The sequence below is a fragment of the Apium graveolens genome, chromosome 7 (genome assembly GCF_009905375.1).
Source record: "Apium graveolens cultivar Ventura chromosome 7, ASM990537v1, whole genome shotgun sequence".
Taxonomy (NCBI): domain Eukaryota; kingdom Viridiplantae; phylum Streptophyta; class Magnoliopsida; order Apiales; family Apiaceae; genus Apium; species Apium graveolens.
The window spans coordinates 143,980,792-143,992,233 of record NC_133653.1 but is presented as its reverse complement, the minus strand read 5'-3'; the positions used below and the strand labels follow the sequence as shown (position 1 = coordinate 143,992,233).

The 11,442-nt window shown below is 40.9% G+C and overlaps 1 non-coding gene across 1 annotated transcript; it reads right to left on the bottom strand.

Moving 5' to 3' along the window:
- Positions 1-567: 567 nt before the first annotated feature.
- LOC141675806 (small nucleolar RNA R71) lies at positions 568-674 on the bottom strand. Its single transcript, XR_012556438.1, has one exon. It is a non-coding gene; the product is annotated as a small nucleolar RNA R71 (small nucleolar RNA).
- Between the last annotated feature and the right edge of the window lie 10,768 nt (positions 675-11,442).

Here is an 11,442-nt window from a genome sequence, read left to right as displayed (position 1 = left end):
TTATTGTTTCCGGTTGTGTTTCAGGTACTTTAGTGAGCGTTTATGCAAACTCGTTCTCGTACTCGCAAGAGGACTTTAGATACAGCTGAGGAGACAGACGAAGTTCTTGATATTCCGAAGAAGATAGATTTTGAAGATTCGGATTCAGGAAGTGAGCCGAAAGAACCAGTAATCATGGGTGATCGTATTATTCCGGCCGATCCAGCTCTTATGGACTTTTCTCGGCCTAAAATTGATGACATTCAGTCAAGCATTCTTCATCCGGCTATTCAAGCTAACACCTTTGAAATCAAGCCGGGCACTATTCAGATGGTGCAGAATTTTGTTTCTTTTGGAGGAGCTGCGACTGAAGACCCCAACATGCACATAAGGAATTTTGTCGAGATCTGCAGTACTTTCAAATATAATGGCGTGACTGATGAAGCTATCAAGTTGAGGCTTTTCCCATTCTCACTGAGGGATACAGCTAAGGACTGGTTATATTCTGAACCAGCTGGGTCCATCACTACTTGGCAAGATCTTGCGTAAAAGTTTCTGGTGAAGTTTTATCCAATGACAAAGACTGCTGCTATGAGGAGTGCTTTTACTCAGTTCACGCAGCAACCTACAGAATCTATGTGCGAAGCTTTGGAACGCTACAAGGAAATGTTGAGAAAGTGTCCACATCATGGAATGCCCGATTAGATGGTGATCACTGGTTTCTATAATGGTTTGGGGGCTCAATCTCGGCCCATGCTCGATGCAGCAGCTGGAGGCGCCTTGTGGGCCAAAAGCTATACTGAGGCTTATAATCTTATCGAGACTATGGCTACAAATGAGCATCAAAACCCAACTCAGAGGATGATTCCTGGGAAGGTAGCAGATATTCTGGAAGTCGAGGCAGCCACCGCTATTGCAGCGCAGCTCCAAGCGCTGTCTATGAAGGTCGATTCTCTAGCTACCTACGGAGTCAATCAAATAGCTATGGTATGTGAGCTTTGTGCAGGTTCTCATGCTACGGATCAGTGTTCTCTTGTCAATGAATCTGTTCAGTATGTGAACAATTATCAGCGACGACAGCAGCCTGTGCCAGCTACTTATCATCCTAACAACAGAAATCATCCAAATTTCAGCTGGGGTAATAATCAGAATGTTTTTCAGCCACCATATTAGCAAGGTGTGAGTAAACAGTTCAATCCACCTGGATTCCAACAACCACAGCAGATTGCTCAAAGGCAATCATATCCTCAACAAGGAAGTGCAGCTGCACCCACTAGTGCTGATTTTGAGGAACTTAAGCTGTTGTGCAAGAGTCAGGCGATTTCTATCAAGACCTTGGAAAATCAAATTGGTCAAATAGCTAATGCAGTGCTCAATCGTCAACCTGGAACACTTCCCAGTGACACAGAAGTACCAGGCAGGAAGGAAGCTAAAGAGCAAGTCAAGGCTATTACCTTAAGGTCTGGGAAAGTTGCTGATGCTGAAAAGGCAAAAGAAGGAGAAGCTGAAGTTGGAGATAAAGAAGCTAAGCAAAAGGAGAAAGCGGCGGAACCAAGGAAGACTACTGTTAAACACACTCTGCCTGAGGGTAATACAGGGGAGAAACAGCTCTATCCTCCACCACCTTTCCCTAAGAGATTGTAACAACAAAAGCTGGATAAGCAGTTCGGTAAGTTTCTGAAGGTGTTCAAGAAACTTCACATCAATATACCTTTGGCTGAGGCTCTGGAGCAAATGCCTAGTTATGCGAAGTTTATGAAGAGTATTCTTTCAAGGAAGGTGAAACTGGATGATCTTGAGACCGTTGCTCTAACGGAAGAATGCAGCGCTGTGCTGCAGCAAAAGTTACCTCCAAAGCTTAAAGATCCAGGTAGCTTCACCATTCCTTGCACCATTGGCAAGTTGTCGTTTGACAAGTGCCTTTGTGATTTGGGAGCAAGCATCAATCTGATGCCATTGTCGATCTTTAAAAAATTGGATTTGCCTGATCCAAAACCCACCTACATGTCTCTACAATTGGCCGATCGTTCTATTACTTACCCAAGGGGCATAGTGGAGGATGTGCTAGTCAAGGTGGATAAGCTCTTCTTTCCTGTAGACTTTGTTATTATGGATTTCGAGAAAGATAAGAAGATTCCCATAATCTTGGGAAGACCTTTCTTGGCTACTGGCCATACCTTGATAGATGTGCAGAAAGGTGAACTTACTATGCTGGTGCAGGATCAGGATGTGACCTTCAATGTATTCAAAGCAATGAAATTTCCTACAGAAGATGAGGAGTGCTTAAAAGTGGATGTGATTGATTCTGCGGTTACTTCAGAACTCGATCATATGCTAATGTCTGATACATTAGAAAAGGCCTTAGTGGGGGATTTCGACAGTGATGATGAAGATGGCAACGAGCAATTACAATATCTTAATGCCTCTCCCTGGAGGCGAAAGCTGGACATGCCGTTTGAATCTGTTGGTACTTCTGACCTCAAGAATGCTGAAGGAAAGCTCAAACCATCAATTGAGGAAGCACCTACCTTGGAGCTTAAGCCATTACCTGAACATTTGAGGTATGCTTTTTTAGGTGATGCATCTACTTTACCTGTTATTATTGCATATGACCTTTCAGGTAGTGAAGAGGACAAGCTCTTAAGGATTTTGAGAGAATTCAAATCAGCTATTGGATGGACCATAGCAGATATCAAAGGGATCAGCCCTTCATATTGCATGCATAAGATTCTGCTAGAGGAGGGTAGTAAGCCAACTGTTGAGCAACAGCGCAGACTTAATCCTATCATGAAGGAGGTGGTGAAGAAAGAAATTCTGAAATGGCTGGATGCAGGCATCATTTATCCTATTTCTGACAGTTCTTAGGTGAACCACGTGCAATGTGTGCCTAAGAAAGGAGGTATCACTGTGGTAGCAAATGAGAAGAATGAGCTCATTCCCACTCGAACAGTTACAGGATGGAGAGTATGCATGGACTATCGAAAGTTGAACAAGGCCACGAGGAAGGATCACTTCCCTCTTCCATTTATTGATCAGATGCTTGACAGGTTGGCTGGTCATGAGTATTATTGTCTTCTGGATGGTTACTCCGGGTATAATCAGATTTGTATTGCACCAGAGGATCAAGAAAAGACTACCTTCACTTGTCCATTTGGCACGTTTACTTTTTGCAGAATTTCATTTGGGTTATGTGGCGTACCGGCCACTTTTCAGAGATGTATGATGGTTATATTCTCTGACATGATTGGAAATAATGTTGAGGTGTTCATGGACGACTTCTCCGTCTTTGGACATTCGTATGATGAATGTTTGAATAATCTTCGTGCCGTGCTCAAAAGGTGTGTGGAAACTAATTTGGTGCTCAATTGGGAAAAATGTCATTTTATGGTGCGTGAAGGCATAATTCTTGGGCATAAGGTCTCTAGCAAGGGTCTTGAGGTGGATAAAGCCAAGGTGGGTGTCATTGAAAATCTTCCACCACCTATTTCTGTGAAAGGAATCCGTAGTTTTCTTGGTCATGCGGGTTTTTATCGGCGGTTCATCAAGGACTTTTCGAAGATATCTAAGCCGTTATGCACCTTGCTTGAGAAAGATGTGCCTTTAAAATTTGATGATGAATGTTTGACGGCATTCGAGACTCTTAAGAAGAGTTTAATCACTGCGCCAGTTATTACAGCACCAGATTGGACAGAGCCTTTTGAGATGATGTGTGATGTGAGTGATTATGCGGTAGGTGTAGTTCTTGGGCAGCGCAAGAATAATCTCTTTCATGTGGTCTACTATGCTAGCAAGACCTTAAATGGGGCCCAAATGAACTACACCACTACTGAGAAGGAGCTCTTAGCTATAGTCTTTGGTTTTGAGAAATTTCGATCTTATCTGCTTGGGACAAAAGTGACAGTATTCACTGATCATGCGGCCATTCGCTATTTGGTTTCCAAGAAGGATTCGAAGCCGAGACTCATTCGTTGGTGCTCTTACTACAGGAATTTGAGTTAGAGATCAAGGATCGGAAAGATACTGAGAATCAAGTAGCTGACCACCTCTCTAGATTGGAGAATCCCGAGTCTACTTCACAGGATAAGACATTGATCAACGAGTCTTTTTCGGATGAGCAGTTGTTCGCAGTTCAGGAGGAAGAGCCATAGTTTGCAGATATTATAAACTATCTTGTCAGCAATATAATGCCTCCTAATTTGACCTCAGCTCAAAAGAAGAAGTTTATGCATGAGGTGAAGTGGTATATGTGGGATGAACCATATTTGTTTAGACAGGGAGCTGACCAGATCATCAGGAGATGAATTTTCTTCATAAGCAGATTTTCACAAGGTTTGGAACGCCTCGGGTAATCATAAGTGATGAAGGGTCGCATTTCTGCAACCGTAAGTTCACTTTTATGATGCAGCATTACAATGTGAATCATCGAGTTGCAACTGCCTATCATCCGCAAACAAATGGTCAAGCGAAAGTGTCTAACAGAGAGATCAAGCGTATTCTAGAGAAGGTTGTTTGTCCGTCAAGGAAGGATTGGTCTTTAAAGCTCGATGAAGCTGTTTGGGCTTACAGAACAGCATACAAAACTCCACTTGGTATGTCCCCGTTTTAACTGGTGTATGGTAAGGGATGTCATTTACCTGCGGAGCTTGAGCATAAGGCCTATTGGGCGTTGAAAAAGTTGAACCTGGATCTAGATGCAGCTGAAAAGAAGCGAATGCTTCAGCTTAATGAACTTGATGAATTTCGACTCCAAGCATACGAGAACAACAAAATGTGCAAGGAAAAGGTGAAGAGGTGGCACGATAGGAAGCTACATCCTAAGTTATTCGTTCCGGGGCAACAAGTTCTTTTATTCAACTCTCGTCTCCGACTTTTTCCTGGGAAGTTGAAATCAAGGTGGTCTGGACCTTTTATTGTCAAAACTGTGTTTCCACACGGAGCGGTGGAGATTTTTGAGAATGATTCGGACCAAGTATTCAAGGTTAATGGTTAGCGTTTGAAGCTCTACTATGGGGACACGGCAAACCGAGAAGTGGTAAGTGCCGTTTTATTGTCAATTTAAGGAAGGTACGTAACGTCAAGCTAATGACGAAAAAGAAGTGCTGCGTGGGAGGCAACCCATGATTTGTTGTTACAGGAACCCTTAGAAGTTAATAACCTATCCAAAACCATAAAAAAAATCAGAAAAACCTGGCTGAAAAAAAAATTCCAGTGACCCCCTGAGCGCCCGCTCAGGGGTCGGCTGAATGAAATTTTTTTAGTCAATAAAAATACAAAAAATCAGAAAAATAAAACATAAATTTCAACCCATAAAATCCACGACCTATTCCCCATTTTCCCATAATTTTTACCCATAAACCCACTCCTAATCAAATTCTACCCTAATCCATTCCCTATATATCCATACACCTATCCCACATATCTCCCACACAACTTTTACACTCAAACTCTCTCCCAAACACAAAAACATAATTATCAGGCACTTTTATTCAGATTCAATGGCACCCAAGAGAGCAAGGACTATTGATAGCAGCAGCACTGTGCCTACGGCTGATTCTTCGAGGGGTACTGCTGCGAGGCCTCGGTTGAATGACAGGGCTGCGGAGGAGGAGTACACTAGGCTTTTGGGGAAGCTGATTCTGAAGGAGAGGGGATTTTTAACATCGGGGAGGGATGGTGAGTTGTTACCTATGATTGCTGAGAAGGGGTGGATAGCTTTTTGTGAGTCACCTGAAGCAGTGTCGATGAGCGTGGTTCGCGAGTTCTATGCGAACGCGAAGGCCGAGAAGAATGGGTTTTCTGTGGTCCGGGGGATGACGGTTGATTATCACCCAGCGGCGATTCACCGTTTGATTGGGCAGCGAGAGAGGAAGCCCACGGAGGAGAACTGGAATGAGAAAACTGCTAAGGATTTTGACTTGGATTTGATTTGTGCTACTCTCTGTAGGTCGGGCACAGTTTGGACCTTCAAGACAGGAACTAATGAGTATCGTCACTTTCTGGCGATCGCGATGAACAGGTATGCCCGTGCATGGAATGCGTTTATTTGTGCTAATATTCTACCTTCTTCACTTGCACATGAGGTCACAGTTGAGAGAGCACAGTTGTTGTGGGGAATTTTGAATGAGGAATACTATGTGGACCTTGGTGAGTTCATCTACCAAGGAATTCTGAAGTTTCTGAGGGGAGCTAAGCACATGAACATCCCGTATGCATCCACTGTTACTAAGCTTTGCCGAGCGATGGGAGTGAACTGGCCGTCTCATGAGCAGTTGTAGTTGCCGGCCGCTCCTATTGATTCCGGGACTCTGAATGCGATGCAGGAGTGGACCGGTGGTGAGCCCGAGGAGCATGGGCTGGGTTATCATCTTCCAGGAGGGCGTCCAGCACGAGGTGCTACTATGGCGAGGCCTAGGCGTGATGAAGCTGGTTCTTCGAGAGCTTAGGAGGGTGCTGGGATGGCTGATGCCCAATATAGGAGGCTGGCACGGAAGATAGATGCTATGTATGAGACGCAGAGTAGGTTTGCTCAGGAGCTCACCCTTGCGCTAGGGACTGCTTTTCGAGACCTTTGAGCTGACATCCAATGGCCAGTTTTTGGTGAGGACTCTGCATATCCGTCTCCTGAGGGTGATGATGATGATGACTCCGAGTAGGTATACCCTGTGTTCCTTTCTACTACCTTCACTGGGGACAGTGAAGATTTTAAGTTTGGGGGTGGTAATTAAGGAATATTTTGTGTGTGTGTCATATAGCTGCATATTCATGATAGTTAGTTCATATAGTTGCATAATTTTTGCCATATAGTTTTTTTTATATATAGTTTTATTTGTGTATCATATCATGTAGCTCATGCATATACCATAATCCCTTTTGCGATGATTTACCAACTGATTTGTGATGTTGATGTGAGTGTAGTGATAACATTATAGTGATGTTGAGTCATGTAGGTTGATATGCATGCTAGAAACACTTGTATTTTCACTAAGTCTTAGAGAATGCTTAAGGACTAGATTGTTGTTATGATCTGATTGTTTTCGAGGTTAATCTATTTATTATGCTTAGAATTTTATAATAGGTTCTTAGTGATAAAGGCATGAAAAAGAAAAAAATGGAGTAAAAAAAATGGAATTTGTTGCTAATTGTGGCTAGGCGTCAATTGGCTAGTAGCCGGCTCGTATATTTATGTGAGTAGTCTAGGGTTGAGCAAGATGGAGCGAAACGCAATTGCTCAGAAATTTTGAAAAAAAAAAAGAATAAAAAAGGAAAATGAAAAAAAAAAGAAAAAAAAGAGAAAAAAAAAGTATGCATAATTGATCACGAGTGGGCTCTTTGGTATTCGAGTTATTAAGTTCTTAGGGGACTTTGTGCCTAGTGACCTAAGGCTTTTAGAGTCTGGGATTCACTAACCTAACGCTCGCTACATGGATACCATTGTATAAGTCTTTTGTGGACCTCACTCATTGCACGGTCAAATAAGCATTACTGTTAGGAATAAAAAGCATGATTCCATGATAAGCTCCAGAATTCTTGTAGTGTTATAAGTCACTTTGTGCCTAGCATTTTTATTCTTTGTATAATCTTGTGATTGCCTTGACGATAGTTGAGTCATAATAATGGATTTAGTTCCGGAGCTTATCTGTCAAGCATCTGCACACACCACGTTTCTGGCTGTATGTTAGTTGGCATGGTTTGATTGATCTTTAGTCGCCTAATTGCATTTGTTGAGATGTTGTAAGTTGGTTGATTTGTTCGTAGTAAGGGGGATCGCTGCATTTTATATAGATTGCATTCATGCATGTTTTTATTTATTTTTGAGTCTGTGACGCTTGAGGACAAGCATCGATTTAAGTTTGGGGGTGTGATAAGTGGCATTTTATACCACTTAGAATGTCTTAAAATAGCTTAAATTGGTGTCTTGAAATCAAGTATTTTGTGTATTTGATGCGTTTTTCTAGTGTTTGTGCGTTTCAGGGTAATAGTTGCATTTTGGGGGAGTAATCATCAATAATAAGCCTTGGCATGTGTCTAGCATCGCGAGAGGGAAGAAAGGAGTAGATTACAGCGGAGAAACGGAGCAAAAATCAGACATTTTCCAGTAGGGGTCTGAGCGCCCGCTCAGCTATGCTGAGCGGCCGTGCAGGAAGCTGAGCGCCCGCTCAGCTATGCTGAGCGGCCGCGCAGGGACGGGAAATTAAAATATTTATTTTAGACTTCTACTTCTGTTTGGCTTTCAACTTCTGTGTAATCTGAGTTTTATGGGACTTCTATATAAGTAGATTCAGAGACGTTTCACGTGTGTTGAATCGTTTTATTAATCGAGGAGCGAAGGAGATAAGGAAGAAGACCGTTTTAGCACACCGTAACAAAGAGGAAACATATTTTCTTGTGATTCTTTATTTCGTTGTAATGTTGGATGCTAGTTTTCTTTGCTTTGAACCTATTTACTCTTGTGACGTACTCTGGTTTAATATAATTAGTTTAGTTATTATTCTCTTGTGTTTATTTATCATGTTTTTATATGAACCCATGATGACGATAAGTGCTATCATGCGCTAATCGTGATCATGGGGTCGTAACGGATTTACTATGAAATTCTTTAGTTAGTTGTTTAATACCTTAGTGTGTGATGATTGCATTATATCTAGTATTGGTTGTGTGTATTCGTCTTATGTGCGTCGCGAACATATAAGATAGGGTGTTAATCTCTTGTGAAGCGACGGTGGATCTCGAGATTTAGAACTTGCCATGCTAGCATAGGTTCATGTATGATGTTGCATGATTAGTGGGTAACTCTAACCTTTTTATTCGCCCTGTGTAATCAAAAGGAATAACTTGTGCTTAAATCATTATGTTGTCAATTTCTGTAGGCATATAGGGACTCAACATAATTGATGCCTATTCAACTTCTATCTTAATTGTGGATGTTTGGTAGAATGGTATTAGTACAATGAAAGTTGGCTTTTATCAGTTTCGTATTATTCGATTAATATCATCACTATTGCATGCTAAGGGTAATAACAATAACTATTGAAGGAAGTAGTAATGAAGTTGTGATCTCATGAGTGTTTTAATATTGTTAATTCGAAGTGTTAATTAAGTGGTTAAATTTAGTAGTTAATTGTAGTTCATAATTAATTAATATTATTCTAAGTGTTATTGTCTTAACATTGAGAAGTAAACATACATTGGTGAGTGAGTTGAAGTGAACATAATTAGTCTGAGTCTCTGTGGGAATGAACTAGAAAGTATTCTATATTACTTGCGAACGCGTATACTTGCGTGAATATTAGCGCGTGTTTTCGCCCTAACAGTAATCCTAAGATAGGGTGGAAGTTTATACATGGTGTTCATGGACTCAATTCTACCATCCAACTCGTGAAAAGTGTTACCATGGTTATATGAATCTTATTCAGATAAAGAGGGATATTCATCGCCTCTAGAGTTTATCATATCAATTAAAGAAGTGTACGAAGATTGGATTTGAATGGCAGTATCTCTCTTGGAAGTGTTTATCTTCCCCAAACGAGCTAGATCACGATCCACCATTGATATTCTTCGGATGAAGGCTTGAAACTCAGAAAAACTTGAAGGTAGTGGAGCTACGATGGCTGAGGTCGCCCAAAATCGCCTTTCTAAGAGAGGAAGCTTGAGAGAAATTTGAGAGAGTTTCTGAGAGGAAATTGGAGAAATGAGAAGTGAGGATTCTCACTTCTCACTTCTCCTTTATAGGCGAAAAGCTCGGAATACGAGGCGTTTGAGGCCCATAAAGCAAGGCACAACTTAAGGAAAGCCCACCATAGGGAAGTTTTAGGGATATTCTAGAAGCAGAAATGAAAACTGAAGGGTAAAAAATCGACCAAAATGGAAAATAGGTTCGACCAGAGTCCTGATCGACAAAGGGAAGAACCCTGATCGATATTTCATTCGATTAAAAGGGTAAAAATCCACTTAGTTCGATCAGAGTCCTGATCGACAAAGGGAAGAACCCTGATCGATATTTTATTCGATTAAAAGGGTAAAAATCCATTTAGTTCGATCAGAGTCCTGATCAACAAAGAAAAGAACCCTGATCGATATTTCATTCGACTAAAATGGTAAAAATCCACTTAGTTCGATCAGAGTCTTGATCGACAAAGGGAAGAACCCTGATCGATATTTCATTTAATTAAAAGGGTAAAAATCCACTTAGTTCGATCAGAATCCTGATCGACAAAGTGAAGAACCCTGATCGATATTTCATTCGATTAAAAGGGTAAAAATCCACTTAGTTCGATCAGAGTCCTGATCGACAAAGAGAAGAATCCTGATCAATATTTCATTCGATTAAAAGGGTAAAAATACACTTAGTTTGATCAGAGTCCTAATTGAAAAAGGATAAAATCCTGATCGAATTTTCATGCGAACAAAAAGGTAGAAGTATGCATTAATCGATCAGAATCCTGATCGATTTCGATCAGGAATCCTGATCGATTTTACATAAATCCTGATCGAAGATTCCATCGATTAGAGTGGTGTACTGTAAGCTAGTTCGATCAGGATCCTGATCGATTTTGATCAGGAATCCTGACCGATTTTGCATAAATCCTGATCGAAGATTCCATCGATTAGAGTGGTGTATTGTAAGCTAGTTCGATCAGGATCCTGATCGATTTCGATCAGGAATCCTGATCGATTTTGCACAAATCCTGATCGAAGATTCCATCGACCAGAGTGACAATATGACAGTAAGTTCGATCAGGATCCTGATCAATTTTGACCAAGATTCCTGATTGATTTGGTATGTCCCCTAATCGATTATAAGCCATAAAATGAGGAAAATCCCAGAATTAAGGGGAAAATCCAGAGAATTAAGGGAAAATCCCATAAATAAAGGGAAAATTCCAGAAAATTAAGGATAAATCCCAGAATTAAGGGAAAAATCCCAGAAATTAAGGGAAAATTCCAGAAAATTAAGGAAAATTTCCTGTAAATCCTAGAAGTTAAAAAGAAATTCCTGGAAATTAAGATAGTTCCTAAATAATAGGGATAAAAGTAAATCATTGTAAATGTGTAGGTCGCTCCACACTTTACGTAAAAACGATACCCTGTAAGGGAACGAAGGAACTTAACTTCTGCGAAACCTAGTTACTGTTTCCCAAAAGTTGGGGGGGCAAATGATAGGGAATAAATAAATCTCGATTACGTAATTAATATTGCATTAATTACACATGATTGGGGCTACAAGGCCCAATAAGAAGATGTATGACATTCAGACCAAAAAGGTTAACACATTGATCAGGCCTGATGGACCAGATCAGGCCTGATGGAACAAAGAAGGCTCAAAACCCTGAATATTAATTAATTTCATAATTAATTAATAAGGGAGACAAAACAACTATTAAGATGAGTCCTAGTGGGGACATAAATCCTTGTAGATTGGTCTCCAAGGAACCTCATGGGATAAGGAATCAGCTTCCTACTTCC